This window comes from Myodes glareolus, chromosome 17 (genome assembly GCF_982192425.1).
Source record: "Myodes glareolus chromosome 17, mMyoGla1.1, whole genome shotgun sequence".
NCBI classification, from domain to species: Eukaryota; Metazoa; Chordata; class Mammalia; order Rodentia; family Cricetidae; genus Myodes; species Myodes glareolus.
This window is the reverse complement of record NC_142042.1, coordinates 35,814,762-35,836,399: the sequence shown is the minus strand read 5'-3', so window position 1 is coordinate 35,836,399 and position 21,638 is coordinate 35,814,762. Positions and strand designations below refer to the sequence as shown.

Below are 21,638 nucleotides of genomic sequence, written 5' to 3'. Positions count from 1 at the left end.
CCCACTGTTCTCTGCCCTGCCGCCACTCGGCAATGTGGGGGGCATTTCTGGGTGTTACAGAAAAATACTGTTATTTGCTGAGTAGGGCTATGCTTAGCACCCTAACAGCATACATGAGAGTCCCCAGAAACGAAGAACCAGTGGGCCTCACATGTCAACAGCGTCAGGGGTGAGAAACCCTGCCAAGCTGGCCTGGCTTAAGATTTTTGGGGGGTGCTGTTTTTTTCTCTGTTCTGCAATGTGCCAGAAGAGGGTGCTGTCAGATTCCATTTGAAGCCTTAACAAAGACGCTGAAGGTTTGGTTTCAAGTTTTGCACCAAAATATCCACAAGATGGCGCCAAAGAATTCCTTTTGAACACAGAAGGGCTTCCCTTCCATCTCAGTCTCTTTAAAGGATACTAAAAATACCACAGTTAAGACGTTTAGCACGAACAGTTCATAAGGTCAACTGCAAACACTGCAGTTGAAACATAGATCAAATCATTTTTCTCTCTTCTACAGCTAATCGTAATTAAGAATTAGAGAGAAAAAGTTTCTGCTTCTATTTACTCGATAAAGACGGAACAAAAGGGTCAGCGAGAAGGCCCCACCTGGTGGAAACAGAATCAGCTCCCACAGGCTGTTCACACGTGTCCTGTAGCACAAATGTGCCGCCCTACCACCGCCACCTTACACACACACACACACACACACACACACACACACACACACTAAATGTAATAATCTTTTTAAAAGTTGGAATGAAAAAAATGATGAAAGTAACACTACACCAGTAGACAGTGAGCAGCCCCACCTTGTAGGAAAAAAATGGGGTTCTTGGCCTCTGTTTTGTTTTTGCTTTTGGTTTTGTTTTGTTTTGTTTTGTTTTGTTTTGTTTTGTTTTTCCCTCTGGAGACAGGGTTTCTCTGTAGCCTCCCTGGCTGTCCTAGAACTCGCTTTGTAGACCAGGCTTACTTCTGCCTCCTGAGTGCTGGGATTAAAGGCACAAAGTCGAGCCACCAAGCCGGACAATTCGGCATCTGTTTTCAAGAGACCTTATTTTGAGGGCTGGCTGTGAAGAAATCTGTCTTTCCTAGGTATGGCTTCTTTCCCATTACACCTGAGCCGTGGAGAGAAGTCGCACAGATGCAAAGCAAGGAGACTTCCTTCAAACCCTGGCCGGCATTCAAAGGAAAACTCCCAGCGGGAATTTTACATAATAAATTAAAAATAAGTGACTTGGATTAGCAAACCTTTCACTGTCCTATTGTTCCCTACTCTGAGGCTAACCCTGTGGGGTAGGGGACAGAGCTGGGGAGATGACACACCTGAGAGCACACTCCCTCCAACCTCTCCTCAGAGAACACTCAGACCACTTTGAGAGCCACTCAAAGCATTGAGTGTGCATAGCTTTTGCGATGATGAAACCAGGTATGGTGGCTCATGACTTCATCCTGTTATTTGGAAAAAAACAATTGAGAGGTCAGGCCTAGCCTGAGCAGTATAGGGAGACCTTGTCTTAGACACATACCGCACAACACACACACACACACACACACACACACACACACAACAACAACAACAACAACAACAACAAAGCAGCGGGGAGAACAACAGAGGAGAAAGGAATTCCTGGTCTTTCAGGTGTTCCATTATGTCCATTCAAATAGTAAGAATTCCTCCGGATTCTTTTCCTACCTACAGTGGTTGCTATGAATTTATTTATCTATCCATCTATTAATATTTATCTCTCTGATGAAACCGGATCTCATATAGCTTGAATGGCCTTGACCTTCTGTGTAGCCAAGGCAGGAAGACCTTGAACCTCTGGTCCTCCTGCCTCCACCTTTTGAGAGTTCTGGGATTACAGGTATAAACTACCATGACCAGTTTCTGCCAAGCTGGGGCTCCAGCCCAGGGCTTTGTGCATGCTAGGCAAGCACTCCACCAAGCAATCTACACCCCAGCCTTCTCAGTTGGAGTTATGTAAAAAGGAAGGTTGAAGATGAACTTGAAGTTAGAAAGAGTCCAGAAGCCTAGAACCAAAGCACCCCGGTTTTGTTTCATCCAAATTTGCTAAACAGTCTAGGGGGACAGGAAGAGAAGGAAGGCACGGGGAGTGGTGGAGAGGAGGGACGTGGCACCTCGAATTCTCGAGTAACTACCAGTTTGCTGCTTTTACCTTTACTTGGCAGACAGGTAGACTGAGAATTTGAGAAGTTAAAATGTTTTCAAGGCCACTCAACTAGTAGAAAGAGAAAGAAGGAATCGACTAGATAGCTAAGAAATGCCAAGTATGAGGACTCTTAATCAAGCCTGGCAACTAACCATCCATCTCCTTGATGTTTGCGCTGCACAGAGTTCACCAGAGGATGGTATCAAAGCCAGGCTAAGGACTCCCTGGTTTCTGCTGGCAGTGATCACAGAAGGTACACACGGGACTTGGGTTTTGTCTTTGTTTTGTTTTGTTTTTCTCAGGGATGGGGTTTCTCACTCTCCTCGGGAAAGTGGTCCTGGGATGCTGGCGGTTTCCAGGCCAGCGTGGACCATGGCCTAGATGTGGAAAACGGCCGGGCTTCCTCCAAGGTGGTAGTTTCCCTCTCCTGTTTACTGAGATGCCATAAAAGGAAAAGTGCTTGTAAACAACTTGTGTGCGCGAACAATCTAATTAAAATAATTAAGGTAATCGCTTGTGGGAAAGAAAGCAGTAAAACTAATTATTATAGAGTAGCTGTGTGGGAGGATGAGAATTGCTGACATTCTTTAGGCCCAAGCTGCTTGGAAGACACAGATGATTTAACAGATCTCTTCTGAGGTTACGGTGCCCCTCCTCCCCAACCCCGATTTAACCTTCTCATCTTGAGTTTTAATTTCCTTCTTGGCAACAACCATAAGGTGGTGACCCTCCAATGGTTCTCAGTCCAGACTGTTTCTTCCAGCCAAGCACTCGGCCTTTCTTTTTGAAGCCGGAGAATGATGTATGTTTAGAATGGGAGGGAGGGCTGGAGAGATGGCTCAGTGGTTAGACAGCTCTGACTCCTCTTCCAGAGGGACCTGGGTTTGATTCTCAGTACCCACATGCTGGCTCACAACTCTATCTTCAGTCCCAGGGCATCTAACACCCTCTTCTGCCTTTACAGGCACAAGGCACACATGGAGGCAAAACATGAATATACTTACAAAATAAAAATAATAGTTTAAAAAATTAAACTTAAAATGAGAGAGCCCCAGTGTCAAAGGAAGCTGTAGACCCTGTAGGGCAATGGTGTAAAGGGGGCATGGCCTCTTTGCAAAGGTCTCCACCATGCTTCTAATTGGTCTTGGTCCAGCCCTTGCTTGATTGAGCCCTTTCAGATCAGAGAAAACGAAGGCCGCAATTGCTTGGGCTGTAGTCTAAAATCTCTTTGCTTTGTTTTTGAGCTTCACCTGGTTCCATTCACTTTTATTCTATGTCTGGGGCTACAGAGAATATGCTCTTTGCTAACTAAGTATTTGGAGGCAGAGTGGTGTTAGCTCAGGCCTGTCTAGTGTCTAGTTCCAGGAACAGATCTACTAGGTGTCCCACTCATAGGAGAGGACCCCTCCTTGAAGCTTCCCATTGTTTACCTTGGCCTGGGATGTTTATCTAAAATGGGTAAGTACTTCCCTACAGAGGGGAGGGCCAGAAGCCTTATACATAGCCATGAAGGAGTATCGGTGACCCCCTCAATCCAAATGCAAAACAGAGCAGACAGACACCAGAAGCTACAAAGGGTGGAACATTCAAAAAGGCATTTCAAAATGAAGGCTGTGGACAGGTGCCCTTAGTTAAACAGATAATTGACAGCTCTTCGGTTATTCTTCACGTGACAAGCTTTCACATCTGCCTTCCTGGTCCATTCTAGAATCATTTTAGCATCTTGTTAAGTAATTGTTTCAGGACACAGGTGTGCTTAGCATGTAACCAAGAGGCCCTGGACTTGAATTACCAGAAACCTCTGTCAGAAACTGGGCTAGGTGGCTTCCACCTCTGATTCCAGTGCAGAAGAGGCAAGGCAAGCAGGACCCTGCAGCTCATCAGGCAACTGCATCGGTGAGCTTCAGGTTCAGGGAGAGACCCTGCCTCAAAAAGAGGTGGGAAGCGATGGAGGAAGATACGTCTGGCCTACATGCACACTACACACTTGAGCGCACACGCACAAATACACCTCCCCACCACCCCACTACCCCCACCACCCCATCCCCACCCCCACACAGTAAAATAAGATAAACAACTGCTCCACTTTGATAGTTTGAAGTAATGGGGTATCAGAAAGGTAGTTGAAAACACATACACAAACTGCTTTGGCTTAGGAAAACAAAAATCACTCCAATAGAGCCTTTTAGTTGTACAAGTGCAACCTGGTAGAGGAGGAGGGTAAAGATAAATTATATCACAACCTAGCCAATCACTTAAGCCTGTGCTTAAGAGCTCATTCATCCATTCTTAACTACTTGCTGGCTGGCTTTGTGGGGGGTCCCTAACAACCCTCCCAGTTCACTTCCTCACCACCGGGCCCCTCTTCCTCTTGCTTCCTCCCTTCTCTTTGACCTCCAGCTTTCAGTTCCTGTAACTTTTCTCATACAAGATAATTTAGCTTTGAAAGCTAAATTTCACATCAAAGGTCTTTTCCAAACAAAGAATGCCCTATTTGTGAACAAGTTGGCTTCCATCTTTAACGGTAATATTTTCAGACCTATTGTGCAAAATTTTGTGTGCCCTTTGTATGGATTTTTAGAATCTTAATTCTAGGATCAAAATGGGAGTCGGAAAGGTTTTAATTGACAGAGTCACTGAAGCTTGGAGGGATTGGTTTGTTGAGAAAGATCTTCTGACAGAGACTACAGAACCCTTGACAGCAAGGTGCAAGAAGAGCATTAGCCTTGCAAAAGAGGAGGCGGGCTCTGTGCTCTCAGAAGCAGGAGAGGACCTCCAGCTAAGCAGAAATGGGATATATTTTGAGTGGGGGAAATCCATTCAAGTTGGGAAATGACAGTAAAGTTGACCTTTCTACCCATCAATCAGAGCAGGGCTATGGTCCTCGGAGAGGACAAAGGATTTGAAAAAGCAACAAGAAATCAACCAGCAATTACCCCAAGGAAATTAGGGGGTGCACATTCTCAAATCATTCCTCCTTTTCTCCTTGCCCACCCCCTATTTCCCCTTACTGCATCAGACCTAGGGCTTCATGCATGTCAGGCAAGCCCTCAGCCCCTGCACAACATCCCTAGTCCAAGGCTGGATTCTTCCTCCTGAAACCATCTGCAGTGTACTCAAACACAATTATCTCATTAACTCGTAGAACAGTTCTTAAGTAGTGTTATTAAAATTCTGGTTCTGAGATGAGGAAATCAAAGCACAGACAAGTTTTAGAAACACAGTCCATTTTCCTCTGGCCTAAACCTACCGAGTTAAGCTTCCAGCCCAGCTGGTCACTACTTGCCTAATCCCACTCTCAAAACTGTCTCCCACTCTATAGGGCTCTATCTTTCTCGTTGTTTCTTAGTACGCTCGTGTTTTCTTTGCCCCTAGTTTCTAGGTCGAACTCCAGGCCTTCCCAGAAGGTCTTCCTGTAGCGGAAATACTGTTGGACAGAGCTGGGGAAATAGTCAATGAAGTACTCTCCTGGCAGAGGTTGATCCCCAGAACTCATTTAATGGCACACTCTTGTAATCTTGGCACTAGGGAAGCGTAGATAGGTAGATCCTTGAAACTAGGTGGCCAGAGACAGCTTAGTCTACATAAGGAACAACACCCCAAGGCTACCTCCTGGCCTCCACATTCACACTTGCCCCTATGAGTGCACACACACACACACACACACACACACACACACACACACACACACAATGTCATTTGCACAGGGAACTGCTTGTTATCTTCAAGGATTTTCTTGTGAACCTTTTCAGTGATGACTTCTCGGAGAGGAAGAATTTCTTGTTTGCGCATTGCATGCTGGGAATACGCATGTATGGTGCTACTATTAGCTCGCTCGATTTTTTTTTCCCAAGACAGGATTTCTCTTTGTAGTCCTCTTGGTTGTCCTGAAACTTTCTCTGTAGACCAGGCTGGCCTCAAATTCAGAGATCTGCTTGCCTCTGCCCCCAAGTGCTAGGACTAAAGGCGTGAGCCTCCACACCCAGCTACTGTTAGCTTTCTTGCTGTTATCCTGTGAGTACCTTTGTATCTACAATGATGTGTGCTCCTTAAGAATGCTATAGTCTCAAGGAGAATAGACAATACAATCTGCTCCCAATTCTTCCTTATCTGAGGAACCAAGATGTTCGATAAGAAATAGTTTTTGATAACAATGCTGATAAATAATTGTCAATAAATTCCTCTGCTGGAAATTCTATCATACTGACCAACGTCTAAAATATTTTACAAGGATTTTTAATCAAAAGCACACTTTTCCTAACATTGTATTGTTGTGTCTGGTGAACTATGTATTTTGCAACCTCATCTGTCAAAAGTTTAGCTCTTTTTTTTTTTTCGTTGCTCCTGAGTGACAAGGGGAAGGTTAGTCATTTTCTGCTCTTTTTCAATCATTCAGTTCCTTGCAACTAACCAGATTTACTTTGTCCCGATTTTCCAGAGTTTCTCTATCAAAGAGCACGAACGGCAATGTTATTAAGTCTAAGCTTTTTTTCCCCCCTCACTAAGGACTTAGCTCCTCTGAAGGCATCTCAATTTATTTGAGGGATATCCTAATGGACTTTAATTTCTCACTGTTCGTATGCTGTTACCATTTTAGACACATTTGCGTGCTCACACCCCCAAGAAAGAAAAGAGGCTAAGATACATTCAGTTAAAACCTCATTTAACTGGACAAGTTCCCAGTGGCCCCCCTCACGCGCTGCCACCTTAAGGTATTCCAAGAATCTCTTTGGGTTGTCTGTCTCGAGGGCCCTTCTTCCATCACTGTCTGCTTCAGATTGTCCCGCTCACTTTTACACCCTCCTGCTATTGTTCCAAACACAGAGCCTTTCCCCTTTCTTCTTTTTCAAGTGCGCTAGTTTTAGAAATTGAAGGTGTCGGTTTTTCCCAGGGTACCTTCAACTTATTCTCTGTGTGCGCGCGATGTTTCCTCATTTATTAGTTTGGGGCTGTCAATTCATTTCCTGGTCACAGAGGATTTTTAAGAGTCCTGAAATTGCCTGATTATCCACTTTGTCTCCTAAACCAGCCCTTTGTAGTAGTATCTGGTCTTCTAATCCTATTCAGCATCTTCATTCTGCTCTGTAATCTCCACCCCCCACCACCTTCCAAATGACTGAGCTGTAACCTTGTCTTCTCTCCCGGGCTTTTAGCATCTTGGTTGATTAAACCCGGGAGCTTCTTAGTTTCTTCTGATTAATTATCAAGTTGAAATTAAAAACAAACCAAAAAAAAAACCACTAAAATTTCTTTTTTGAATTCAATCTTTCCTTGCATGCCAAAAACTCACGCGGGGTAAACACACTGACTTTAAGAATAATCGAATTCCTATTTTTATGAAACAATCCCACTTCCCCTTCCCTCCCACAACCCCATCATTATCTTTGGTTATAGAATTGCTATGGTCTTAAATAATTTTGATACTCATCAAAATAACTTTCAAATACCTTTACAGTTTTCTTTTTTAGAATTATCTTGTTTTCCCAATACTTTCATCTAATGCTAATGCTTGCGCTTCTGGAATAAGCTGATAGAAATAATTTTCCAGCCAACCCAACCTTAGATGTGTTTTCCTGGCACAGCAGGGAGAGGGGCAGTTGTTTTGTTTTTATTTGGTTTTTTGTTTGTTTGTTTTAACAATAACTATGCAGACATTCTTATCTGGTATTCATAGTGGTCACGGAACATTTCAGAGAATGCCAAGAATAAAGGCATCTGCCTCAGAGTGAGACTTTGGGATATAAAAGGGTTAGGTTTTGAGCTCCTGCTCTGACAGAGCCCTAGAAAAGCAAGCATTTCTCAGTGACTTCTAGCGACTCTGAACCCCTTTGTTGTGGGCTAGTTTCCTCTGATTGTCATTCATTCTGAGCTCCTTCCTGATCCTCTGTCATGGCTAATTGTTTTTTTCCCACACTGCAGGCTTTTAATTTCCTCCTGTTGAGGCCACATCACCCAGGTCTACATTTCCTCAGCAATTTCTGACACAGCACCTTGCCTTCATTTCTACCCTTCCTCAGTTTGCTGATCCCCAAAATGGGAGTGCTATTTCTCCTGTGCTTCCCAAGGCCAGCTGCACCCAAGCCCAGACAGTCTTGGATAATCTTAGCAATAAAGAACCATAGCCAGCCTGGATTCTGAGGTTATTTTAATGGGCAGTCAATTAGACCCAACAGAAAGGTTAGAAGCTGCAAGCACACACCATGCCTCATCACATTCTCCCAAACAGCCTTTTGGCTCAGCTTTATCTTATATATGTTTATATAAGATACATTTATTTTATACATATTTTCCAAATGAAAATTCTAATTTACTGTATGGAACACTGTCATCCACAAGAGCAATTTTGCAAGTGACGTTTTGAGCAAACACATGAGCTCTATCAGAAAAGATGGATGCTCTCTGACCCGCTGTCCTAAAGCCCGGGGTTGACCTGAGAATCCCACCATGATGTACAGACTCACCAACAGCCTTTGCGTTGGGTTGAGATGAGAAACTTCATCTCTGCAACCTCAACCTTAAAAAGCAAACCAGCAAACAGCGGCTTTTATTTATTAGACCGGTGGGAAGGGTTTTATATTAAACATGGGACATCAGATGGTGAACCCAGAGTGTGAAGAGGTGGGTGGCTTTGGTTCAGACCCACTGTTGATATTTGGTGTCCTGGGCCGTGTGTCCGTGTCCCATTCCCCCCCCACACACACACATACTCCCAGTGTAATTGCTGCTTTTCCCTTTGGTGCAGGGCACCGGGCCTAGAAGGTCTTCTCACCGGAGTGGAGCAGCGGCTTTTGTTTTACGACCCAGGCTCTGATTACACCTGACAGAACTGAAACTGGTCTCTGGCACAGCTTAGCAGAGCCTTATCTTCTCCCACCAGCCACTCACTGTAGGAATGTCACTGACCGTGTCACTGTGGTTCCCCTTTGTACACTGCCTGGCATGGCAACCCAAAAACAAAACCAAAAAATTATTTTCCCCCTTCAAATTAGCTCCAAGGTGACTGCTTTCCCTTCCTTCCTTCCTTCCTTCCTTTCGTTCTTTCTTTTCTTTTCTTTCTTTTTTTTTAAAATAGGTCATCACCAAAAGATTTCTTCTTGAGACTAATCTTAATGTTTCTGCAGAGAGTCTCAGAGTTCACGAATAATCGCATTTAATAAAAATCTGCTTAAGAAAAAGATTCACATAACCTGGGCCATGGCAGTGATTTTGTGGTATTTGGACTCACGTCTACAAAAATATTTGCACAACAGTTGGGGAATTGTTGAGTGCATTCATCCCAAACATTCACACACATAAAACCCTGTAGGGGAAGAAAAATCATCACTGTTTTTTTCCCATCAGTGCCGCATGAGTAATGATTTAGCAACACCTAGAACAAGAAGATTGCTGGGTAGAAACTGAAGCGCACAGTCAGGTATAAAAACTTCAAGCAGCGCTGAAGTTATTTTCTCTCCCTGAAGAACACATACCTCAAGTGCAGCTCACTTTAACAGCTCACCAACTGACTGCACAGTTGCTGAAATCCAAAGTCATGGGCCTGCCTGGGCTGCTCCATCATCCAGCACCTGCTGCCAGCAGGCAGAAGCTAACACCCGGGAGATATCTCAGTTAGAGTACATAGGCACAAGGACCTGAATCCAATCTCCAAAAGCCAGGAAAATAGTGGGGCGTGGTCGAAACATACTTGCAATCCCAGTGCTAAGGACGAAGAAGAGATGGCTGGGTTTGCTGGCCAGCAGTCTAGCCTAACGAGAAAGCGCCAGACTGATGAGAGATTCTGTCTCAGTGAGCAAGGTGGGTGAGAAATGATACCCAAGGTTGACCTCTGACCTCCACACGCATGAATATATTTTAAGTGCATGCATGCACGTCAAATCACCTTGCTGGTGACACTGTCTGAACTGAGACGGACCCAGTTAGATACCGAGTCAACAGCCTACTGCCCGGTCATAAATCCAACATGGCTTCTCTGTAGGTTGACTTCAGGGCTTTGTTGTTGTTCACTTTGATGGTGGAGAATAGAACTCAGAGTCTTGGGCATGCTGAATACCACTCAGTCACATCCTTAAGCCCTTGATTTTGGTTTCAACAGTCAGTTCTCAGCTATCTGCTTTACAGACTGGGGAGGCATATAAAGGCAGAAACAAAACAGTAAGAGAAAACTGAATTTATATTTGCCTGGGGGAGCGTATGCTACGTTGGTGGGAGGGCTGTTTCTGACATCCCACACTGCTCGACAGGCCCTGGTCGTCCTGCGAGAGCAAAGAAGACTATTTGCTGGAAAGAATCTAGCCCTTGCCCATGGGTACACTTTAGTCTGTATCTCTCCAAGGATGGGTCCAGGCAGGTGTTTGGCTTGTTTGGATTCTTGGTTTTTACAAGTGAATACCAAGCTCTTATGTGCAGCCCTGTGTCTAGGCGGTACTACAGAGTTTCGACATGTGACTGCCAAGAAACCCTCATCCCTGACATTAGTGATGCTCACTCTTATGTGAGCTGAGGGCAATGTGACCTTTAGAGAGGAATGTAGTTCTGTGCTTTTTTTTTTTTTTTGCTTTTTGTTTTTAACCAGACATTTACTTACTTTGTGTGTGTGTGCACATGTGCATGCACGTGTGCAGAACTACATTTGAAGTCAATGAGTTTCCATTAGCTGTTTGCTGTGTGTAAATCAAGGGACCTTGAGTAGCACTGACTGTCAAACTAAGACTCTCCACAACTAAGTTCTTCTTAGCGACAAAATGATGTAACTCAAGTACACTATCTTTTAATTATCTGAGTTGATCCAGGATTTGATTTAAAATGCCTAAAACAATTGAATGACTGGGGCTAGTGAGATGGCTCAGTGGGTAAATGTGCTTACTGCCACCAAACCTGGTGACCTGAGTTTGATCCCTGGAACTCACGTGGTAGAAGGAGAGAACCAGTTCCCATAAGCTATCCTCTGACTTCCAAAAGTGTACCATAGTGTGTACAAGCACATGTGCACGTACTCCTTGACTTTAAATGTTACTCTTGATACTAGGGACACAGCAACAGTAAATGTGCGTTGAGGAAAAACTAATTCCTTCTGGTCAAGAGGTTGAAATCCCCCCCACACACACACACATTTCATGTTGGTGGAACAATCACCCGGCCAAGGGACCACCCCTCAGAAAAGCAGGCCCGCCCCTAGGAAGGCAGGCTTGCTAAAAGCTATGCTAAGAATATAGGCGGAATAATTATCCCTTTAGTGAGGTGTTGTGCGTTTCCTTCCCAAAATCCCCACCCCTTAGACCAGTCCCTGTGAGCTGCCATGAGGTTCACTGAGTCTGTCCGCCTAAGGGTGCAACTTTCCTTTTTCTCTCTTCTGAGTCTCTTTGGAGATAGGCCAGACCCTAAGTGTGCTTTTTTTTTTTTTTCTGGAACTCTTTCCCTAAGGCCTCCCTCCCTGCCATGTTGCTGCCTGCCTGCTGCTAGGTCACCAGCCTCCATGCCAGCTTAACTCCGACAACATGGCCTTTTTCTCCACTCTTCTCCCATAGGCAGCTGCTGAGACTTACGGCATGCCTATCCCGGGGGTTTTCTTCTGAGTGCCACAAACTGTACTTCCTTTTCAGTCCATTCATAAATTCTTTTTATTAAAGAACTAAGAACCTCAAGAGGGGACCCCAGTTTTCCGGGTATCATCTAACAGCAGAAAAATGGATATCCAGAGATTTTCAGTAACACCAAATTTCCTTCTGAGGCTTCATGGGAATTTTTTTCCCTACTCTCTAAGCTCCTGGCCTCTGGATGTATCTTACAAAAGACTGTGGGTCCCATAACTGGTCTGTTTTCTTTCTCTCACTGAGCCAAGTCTGTGGTCTCTTCAGTAACCACTGTGTCTTTGTGGTTGGAATTTCTGCCTTGCTCTTATTTTTCTTTGTTCTGATTAATTTCTTTTGATTCAATTATGTCGTTTGCTTTTAATAGATCACCTAAGGTATATTTTGAAACCAGACAGGGATTAAGTGGAATCTTTACATTAATAAAATCATTCTTATGGCATTTTCTAAGCAAATAACAGTAAGCTATACCACACACTTGCTGAATAGACTATCATTGGGTCAATGTCTTGGACACCTATGATAAAAGAGAGACTAGTAAGAGAAATCATACATATTTATTTACTGTAAGTTTTATGTAAACCAGACATAGCATGATCCTGGCACTCAAGAGGCAAGAGGTTCACTACAGGTGTGAAAACAGCCTGCTCTACCTACATAGTAAGTTCTGGGCCAGCCAGAGCTATGTTGTGAGACTCTTTCTCAAGAAAACACATGAGAAGTGGGACTAGGGAGATAACTCAGTTCTGAGTTCAGAACTCTAGCACCACATAAAAAGTCAGGCACTGAAGCCTGTGGTTGTATGCCCAGTGCTAGACAGGTAGAGGCGGGAACATCCCTGGGGTCTATTGGCCAAGCGCTCTAACCAATTAGTGAGCTCCAGTTTCAAAGAAAGACGCTGCCTGAAAATCCGAGGTAGAGAGCGATTGCAGAATATATCTCACACCAACCTCTAACCTTTATACATGTGTGTGCACACGTATACCTCCCCACATGAACATGTACACACATGGGGGGGGAGGAAGAGGAGAGAGGGAGGGAGAGAGAGAGAGAGAGAGAGAGAGAGAGAGAGAAAGAGAGAGAGAGAGAAAGAGAGAGAGAGAGAAAGAGAGAGAGAGACTTAAAAAGAAGAAAAACCCAAGCAAACAAAACAAAAACAATTTTGCTGGAAAGAAACCATTTGGAAATCAAAATTGGAAGAAATAGGGAAACCTATGTATTTTTATGTTGCTCATGAAGAAGTGGGCAGTCTTGCTGAATTCTGCCTGAATCATGGAGGGAAGATCTAATGGTGATAAATTAGGAAGCATATAGCAAGGCCCATCTCTTCATATTCCTCTGTGTCTTTATGTCTTCAAATACGAAGGTCTTCCTTTTTTGAGGGTACAACACAGATGTGTCTGGAATGAAAGATTATTATTATCATCATTTATCATTAATCAAATATTTTTGAAAGGTTTTCTGTATCATCAGATCAGGCCAAATTAATAAGACCAGGTTTAATTTGAGAAGAGCAACTACAGGGTGGTCTGGGAAAAGAGAAAGGAGAAACCACGTGACAGGTCTAGAGATCACATCCTAAATACCCTGTAGGTGTGGCTTTGAGCATCTCAGGGAGGAGCTGCCCCCTTGGTAGGCTTTCTGAGGGGTAGAGTTTGAAGAGGGAGGAGGGGGAGCTGAGGTAGAGCTTCCACTTAAACAATTATTTCATTATAATGAAAGATTATCTTCAGGATTGCAGAGGTGTGAGGGACAGGTGAAGCTAGCTTTCTTGCTACCATAATTTCTCAAATGTCAAGGCACCCAGTTACAAATGAATGAGCCTTGAATTCCAACAAGAGAAAAACCCAAAGGCATGAATAGCTGTGGGAGAATTTGGAAGGATGTTTAAGTATCCAGATAATCGGGAATTCTTTATAGAGTGACACCACAATTAAAAACATGCTTTGGGACAAGTTTATTTCAAACTTACTTGAGGTACAGAATAAGTTGAAAGACATGCTATCTCAGACTGGAAATGTACAGTATTCTTAATCTTGGATAGAATTTTTCTGCAGAGGAAACCAGGGTTTCCATGAAGTTGAGACGGTCCCATCTGCCCCTTCACTGCTGGGCAAGGGCCCGTCTAGGCTAAGGGTTGAAGCCAAGCTTGTTTCATCCAGAAGAAAGGTTTTACTCTGGGGGAATGCCGAAGCAAGGAGAAAAATCTGTTCCCCACAATACAATTCAAAACTTTATTACTTCCCCTTCATCTTGTCTTTCAGGATTAGTGCACTTGAACAAACTATTACTAGGGCCTTCTATCCATTCCTTTGCTTTCCGCGCTGCCCCGACTTGCTTGCTGGACAAGAAGGTATGAAAAGGTAGGAAGTGAATGCTTGGGCTTAAAGTTGAAGGAAGGCATGGAGGCAGGAGCACGAGGTGGCTGGTCACATGACACCTACAGTTGTGAAGGAAAGAGGACAGAAAAGGGACCAGGCTAAGAAATCTCATGGCTGGCTCCAGTGACCAGCTTCTTCCCACTGAGCTCATCTTCAAGGCTTTCCCCGCAGCTGAAGATCAAGTGTTCAAACCCGTGAGCCCATGGAGGACATTTCCCATCCAAACCACACTACTTCCCTCAATTATGAAGCTCATTCATGAAGACACAGTCTATTGGGTACATTCAACACCGTAGCTGTCTCTAGACATAAATAAACGATTCAGGATTCTTGTCCTCAAAAGGATCATCCAACTTGAGCTATTAGGCATGTTCATTCATTCAAACAGTGTTTCCTGAGTATCTGGAAAAGATAGAGATAATTGTGGGAGGGCTTCTAAGTTATAGTAGGGCACAAAGAGCCCACCCAAAGACGTCACTCAAGAGATAGATGAATGCTGCTGATCCAGGAGAGGAGGCTACTGTGCTGCTTGCTGATGGTGTGTGTGGCTCTCCAAGGTGGGCAAGCGAGGCTAGGGGAGGATGAGGGAGAGCATACAGAGAAAGCTGACAGACAAAGAACGTGGGTGAGCTTGTGCTACAGCAAGGCATTTCCTTTTCACCTGCATAGCCACATGGGCACACTCTCCACCCACTCCAAGTCTTAGCTTTAGGGAAGCTTACTCTCTCTACTCCATCTGAGTCGTAGCCTCCCTTCTGTCTGGTTGGCTTCCATCATATCTGTCACCTTTTATCATAGTGATAATTTGCCCTTTATTGTATTTCTATTAGTCATTCTGGCAATGCATGAACTTCGGAAAGAAGGAGATTTTTCTTTGTCTCTTTACTAGTACATCCCCAACATCAGCAACAGGGTCCAGCACTCAGTAGGTTTTCAATCAATAGCTGTTAATTGGGATGGTACTAGAAGTTAATGGTTGTTTTACAGAATCACGTGGTGTCAAGTAATTTATATTTTTGGGAGCTGACTCCAGATGCTGAATGAAAAGAGTGTCTTAAACCCAAAAGCCACTTTTCAATTGCTCTATAGCAATTTCCAAGCTAAGAGGGAGATTTGGCCAAGAAGTCGTATGCCAGGCCCCACCTTTTGTTCTTCCTTCTTCTTTTTAATCACCCAGGTGGAGGGAAGCAAACAAAATGGATACTATGGAGGCTTTAGGCACATGGGTGGGAGCCACAGAATGAAAGCCAAGCACACCATCAAGCAAGATTTGAGCCAGAGGCACATACTGTGCACATGACGACCGACAAAGCCCTAAATAACCGGGATCAGCTAAATGACAAGCTACAAAAGCCGTGTTTGTCTCTCGGTCCTCTTTGCTGAGGCTTGCTACAGCCTCAAGGAAGAAACTGTTTACTTTTCATATGGGATTTTTATTATTATTATTATTATTTTTCTGGTTTCACTCAAAAGCAAAGCAATTTGTACCGGCTACCTCTTTTTGAAGGAGTCTGTTGAAAGAAATCGCCCCGGGATGAGTGCTCGCAACCCATTAAGACAGGATTTACGGGTTACCACAGGCTTAGAAAGCCTGCTCTGGACTGATTCATTCATTCAGCAAATGTTTCTGGAACATTTTCTGTGTGCCTGGCCTCGCCGGAGAGTTAAAGGTGCAGTCCTTTTACTGACTCCTTATAAAGCGTGGCTGGTAGCTGAGGAAATTACATACCTGCACAAGAAGTCGAATAAAGACTTGACAGCGCACAATGTGCCCCCAGGCTCCTGGGCTTAAGCCACAAGCAGGTGGTGGAAGGCAGAGAGGGCTGTGGAGCCAGCTCCCCAAAGCACCCTCTGTCTGGGCGGTTTTCATTTCCCCAGACGGCCACACGATCACGGGAATACAGTCAGTCTTCCAAGGCTAACTGTGCTGCAGCTAAAGAAGTGGCCATTATTCTGAGATGATCCTTTTCACCAGAAAAGATAAATGTATTTTTCTTTAATAGCATAATCTTGAGAGTGGAATTTAGAAAAAAAAGTTCACATTTGTCAAAGCACAGAATTGACAACCCTACATTAGGCTGTATAGCTACTTTTGTAAATACTTGATACCCGTCCCCTCTAAGACACTGCTGCTGTGGAACAAGCAGAATCATAGCCGGGAGAGAGACTGGCCAGGTGGCATAAACCGGGTAAGATTTACAAGGGCAACGGGAGCAGATGCACATCCATATTAGGTCTTGGCTCGTTTTTGTTACACGGATTCAGTCTATGTGGAGATGGGGGGGGCGGGAGATGTAAATGTGGCTGTTGGGTTGGGATGGCTGCTTGGGAGTCCGCAGCTAGAACCATCTGTGGGACTGCTAGAGCAGTGTCCTCAGCCTTCCTGATGCTGTGCCCCTGTAATACAGTTCCTCATGTTGTGGTGATCCCAATCATAAAGTTGTTTTCTTGCACCTGGAAATAACCTAAATGCCCCTCGACCAAAGAATGGATAAGGAAAATGTGGTATATTTATGCAATGGAGTACTACACTGCAGAAAAAAATAACAACATCTTGCAATTTGTAGGCAAATGGATGGAGCTAGAAAACATCATATTGAGTGAGGTAACCCAGACTCAGAAAGACAAATATCATATGTACTCACTCGTAAGTGGCTTTTAGACATAAAGCAAAGAAAACCAGCCTCAATTTTACAATCCCAGAAAATCTAGACAACAATGAGGACCCTAAGAGAGACATACAATGATCTAATCTCCTTGGAAAATAGAAAAAGACAAGATCTCCTGAGTAAATTGGGAGCATGGAGACCATGGGAGAGGGTAGAAGGGGAGGGGAGAAGAAGGGAGGGAAGCAGAGAAAAATGTATTGCTCAATAACATCAATAAAATATTTAAAAAAGTTGTCTTCTTTAGAAAAGACAAGGGTAATAAATACAAGGAACTTCATAACAGTAATTTCATTACTGTTATGAATCGCAATGTAAATAGGCAATGCCCAAGAGATCATGACCCACACAGGTTGAGAATTGCTGCCCTAGAAGAATTATTATTGGAAAATTAGGTTGGTAAATATAACTTGGGCAGATCAAGGAGAGCATTAGAGCTCTAAGTGTGGGCATTAACTGGGAAGCAGGCAGTACTTTAATGACCAGCTGGAACGGGTTTTGGGGTTGTTTTTTTTTTTAGTTTAGTTTGTTTGTTTGTTGTTGCTTTGCTTTGGTTTGTGTTTTGGTTTTTTGAGACAGGGTTTCTCTGTGTTATAGCCCTGACTGTCCTGGAACTCGATTTGTAGACCAGGTTGGGCCGTGAACTCACAGAGATCTGCTTGCCTCTGCCTCCCAAATGCTGGGATCAAAGGCGCCACCACTGCCCAGCCCAACTGGAGGTTTTTAAAGCAGAAAGTGACATTACAGAACCATACTTTTCAACAATTAGTTGAAAAAATAGTCTTTTAAAATATTTTTAATGGCATTGCACCGTGTTACATAAGGCAGTTTTCCAATATAATGTACTTTGAGAACTGGCCCACACCACTCTACCCTCCAAAGATTCATCTTTATGGAAACTATGAACTTATGGTGATAATGACATCTTGCTCATTGTAGGTTAATCAATTTTAAATGTGCTAACTTTTCCAGTATGGAGTGTCAATAGTGGGGAGGTCTGATGAGGAGGCAGGGCAGGAGGAGCACAGCAAGCCCGCAATTTTCTGTTAACTTTTCTTGTGATCTCAGGACTGCCCCCAAAAGCTAAACTCTTTTTTGTTGTTGTTGTTGTTGTTGTTTCCTTTTGTTTTATTTTTTCCTTTTTTTCTTATAGATAAACCTGGCAGCTGAGTGCAAAGTGGAGAGGGTTTGGAGCCGACTAAGAATGTAAAGTTGCAAGTATAAGATATCAAGTACAGCCACTTGAAACAGGCCTCTCTATCCAAGCAAGGTATCCTGGAGCTTAGGGCTGCTCAGATAAATGGCAAACCCACCTTGAGAAGAGAGCCCTCCGAAAGACCAGGAGCTCAGCCAGGAAGCAGTTGCGACTTCTTAGACCTCAAACTCTTAGAGCCCAGAACAAAGCCTCAACAAAGAAAATGAAAACCAGCTCGCGATTTTGGACACTAATGGGAAGGAAAAGCTGTGGTATTTGATGATTCATGGGATGGGCGGAGAACGAGGTCATAGAGGTGACCCTGAGGTTTGACCAGCTGGGTGATAATTGTTTTGCAACCAGAAATAGGGGAAATCAAAACCTAAAAACGCTTGGGGGAGGAGACAAGAAGCTCAGCAGGATGGAGGTGCCATGTGCCTTTGGGTTGAAGCTACAGCACTTTGTGGAGATGGTGGGGGGGTAACACCGTCCGCATTTCCTGAAGGGGCAGACTCAAGCATACCCCCCACCACTCCCGTCCCCCACTCCCCCACCCCGCGCATTAATGGCTGTGAAGTAAATGGATGGGGTGTTCTAAGCCCGAGAGTTTCTGCATCTGAAGAGTACAGCCTCTGCCGGAGGATGTTTTTAATCCCGTGACACTTCCAGTCTTCTTCCCACTGGCCCAGAAATACGACCTCCCCGCCCCTGCACCCCTGCACCCTCACTCCCAAGCCCCAAGCCTCAGAATAAAGACAGGATGCAGTGGCTGCTGCTCACCTTTTCCGGGAGGGACCCAGAGGATGTTTACAGGAAAGATTTCTTGCTGCCCTTTGGCTTAGAGCATTCAGAATAGACATGGGGACCCCAGTGCAGGAGAAGGCCCAAGGGTCAGCTCAGATACAAGTAAAAGATAAAAGCAAAGTGGACTTCCCAAGAGACAGAGCAGGAGGGAGGGGCGAGACTGTCCCTTAGTGCGAGTGACATCGCAGATCCTTTCTCTCCCCTCTTCAGCCCTCCCTACCGTGTTTATTCCCTATTCTTTCAAAATTGGCTTCCAGCTACCAACAAAAATACTGACCCGGGCCTGGGCCAGGACCATCCTGTAACAAACGTATTTCTCCCAATCATCTGAAACAATAACCATTTTCAAAGCCTGCGTCATTGCTACTGCAGTTTGCTTCGGGTGCGATGAGGGAACTGATCAAGTCCACACCTAATTGGCGTGCAGTGGAGTTAGGTTAGACCAGCACTTCTGTTCAGTGGAGAGCTGGCCTCCAATGTCTAGATAAATCCTTACTTATGCCTTCCTCGCCTGGGTAGCTGTGACCACGGACCTAGTGTGATGATTAATATGGGCCGTCAACTCGACAAGATCCAGAATCATCTCACAGAGAGCCCTGGGCATGTTTGTGAGGGTGTTTCTAGGTTTGACCATTGAGCTGGGAAGACCCATCTTAAATGTGGTACCATTCTACAAGCTGGGATCCTGAGCAGAGTCAAAGGAAAGGAAGCCGCGTACCAGCTTTTGTCTGTCTCTGCATCCTGACCACAGATTGCATACAACTAGCTGCCTAACGCTTCCGCTGCCGTGATGGAATGGAATGTACCTCCTCCAACCGGAAGTGGCAATGGATCCTTCCTCACTTAGGTTGCTTTTTGTCAGGTTGCTTTTGGTCACAACAATAAAGAAAGCAATGAATACACCCGCTTTCTTATCTGAGAGGCAGAGCTAAAGGGTTGTCTCATGTCTACAAGGTGCCCATGAAAGCGATCAGCAGAGACGTGGAAAGCAGAGATCTGTGTGGAAGTCTTCTGTAATAAAAAGAAGGTAAATTTAACTTTTGGAAGAAAAAGAACCTGTAATAAAACACAGCTAGCAAGACTGACAGTCTGAGTTTGATCTCCAGGACCCACAGGTTTTCCACACCTGTGCCATCACACACACACACACACACACACACACACACACACACAATACTTTTTATTTTTGAGACAGGGTTTTTCTATGTAGCTCTGGATGTCCCTGACCTTGATCTGTAAACCAGGCTGGCCTCAAACTCAGAGATCCACCTGCTACTGCCTCCTGGGTGCTGGGATTGCCACTGTTTGCCTGGTTTGCAATGCATTTTTTAAAAAAGACCCCCGTGGTAAAATAAATAAATAAATAATTTTTTTAAAAAAAGCGCTCAGCTAAATCCCCTACCAGGGTCTTGAAACCTGTTAAAGCAAGGGAGTTAGAAAGTTGAGCTCCATCAGCTTCAAGGAGACCCTACTGCACAAATATCAAAGTAAGCGTTAGTCCTTCCTGTGCCAGGCCGCGAGCTCTCGATAGGTCCTGGGGTGTGGTGTATCTGGGACATCTGTGCTCGAGCTAGCGGAAGATCACCAAATACCAAAGCAAACTAAATTTTTCATGTAAAGAATGTGATCTGATTTGACAAAACGTCTCAAAGCTGATAAACAGCCGCACGGCGCTTGCAGACCTCTTTGAAAGAAGCCCTGGTCCAGGCGATAGATGAATATGTAGCTAGTGTTTTATCTTTCCATTTAAAACTTGTGATGTGTACACATAACTTACCATTGAGTGTCTTAACCAGCTTTTAAAAGATTTTATTATATTTAGTGTGTGTGTATATGTGTGTGCGCGCATGCATGCATGTGTGCGTGTGTGTGTGTGCACACACACACACACACTCATGTGTTCAAGTGTGGAAGCTGGAGATCCTTCTCGATCACTTTGTGTTTTGAGACAGTATCTCTCACTGAATCTGGAGCCAGCTTCCCCATTGGTTAGACCAGCCGGCCCATGATCTTCAGCAATCTGCCTGACTCTCCCTCTCTAGTGCTAGGGCTACAGATACACACTGTTGCACCCTGCTTTTCTGTGGGTTCTGGGATCTGAACCCAGGTCCTCAGTCTGAAAGGGCAGCCACTTTACTCACTGAGTCATTTCCCCAGCCCCAAGGCTTTTCTCTTCCTTAGTCTATGTCCTCAGGCTTCATCTAATGAGATAATAATTATCAGACTCTCCTTCCTTGCTATGGCTGAGTAATATTACCCTGTATATCTGTACGGCGTCTGTTTGTCCATCTCCTTGCTAATGACGCAACGCTTCTTCATCTTTTAGCTGTTGTGAACATGCTGCTTTGAGAGAGGGTAGAGAGCGAGCATTCAGACACAGCATTAGAACACATGCACCCTTAGGATTGCTGCTTAGGAATGTACCTGGCTTGCTGCTTTCCATTTGTTTACATGTGAATTAGATCAAACGGTGAAATAAATGCCCACAAACCAGAATCAAACTTGACTTCCTGTTTTCATTACCACAGAGGAAGACAGTGGGTCTGGGGTGCCCGAGATTTAGGGCATTGGTCCCTGTAGTCACTGTTTACATTATTATGTGTTATTGGGGCAAAGTCTTTCATGCTGGTGGGCCTATAATTCTTCATGACCTGTAAGAGTTGGATGAGCATTTTCTTTTTAGGGTAGTGGGTCAGTTCAGCCCATTTGCCAAGTCATAAAAAGTCTTGTACCTCACATCAACTGGGTCATTTGGTCATCCTATCTTCAGCAAAGAACCAAACCTGGCACCAGATGGAATGGGCCAAATTAAATGAAATACGGTTATTTATCCTCTTCTACCCACCCTC

The 21,638-nt window shown here is 44.4% G+C and overlaps 1 long non-coding RNA gene across 1 annotated transcript; it reads left to right on the top strand.

The window, feature by feature from the left end:
* The first annotated feature begins 2,330 nt into the window (after positions 1-2,330).
* LOC148119361 (uncharacterized) lies at positions 2,331-21,290 on the top strand. Its single transcript, XR_015735250.1, has 2 exons — positions 2,331-2,409; positions 17,944-21,290. It is a non-coding gene; the product is annotated as an uncharacterized LOC148119361 (long non-coding RNA).
* Positions 21,291-21,638: the final 348 nt, after the last annotated feature.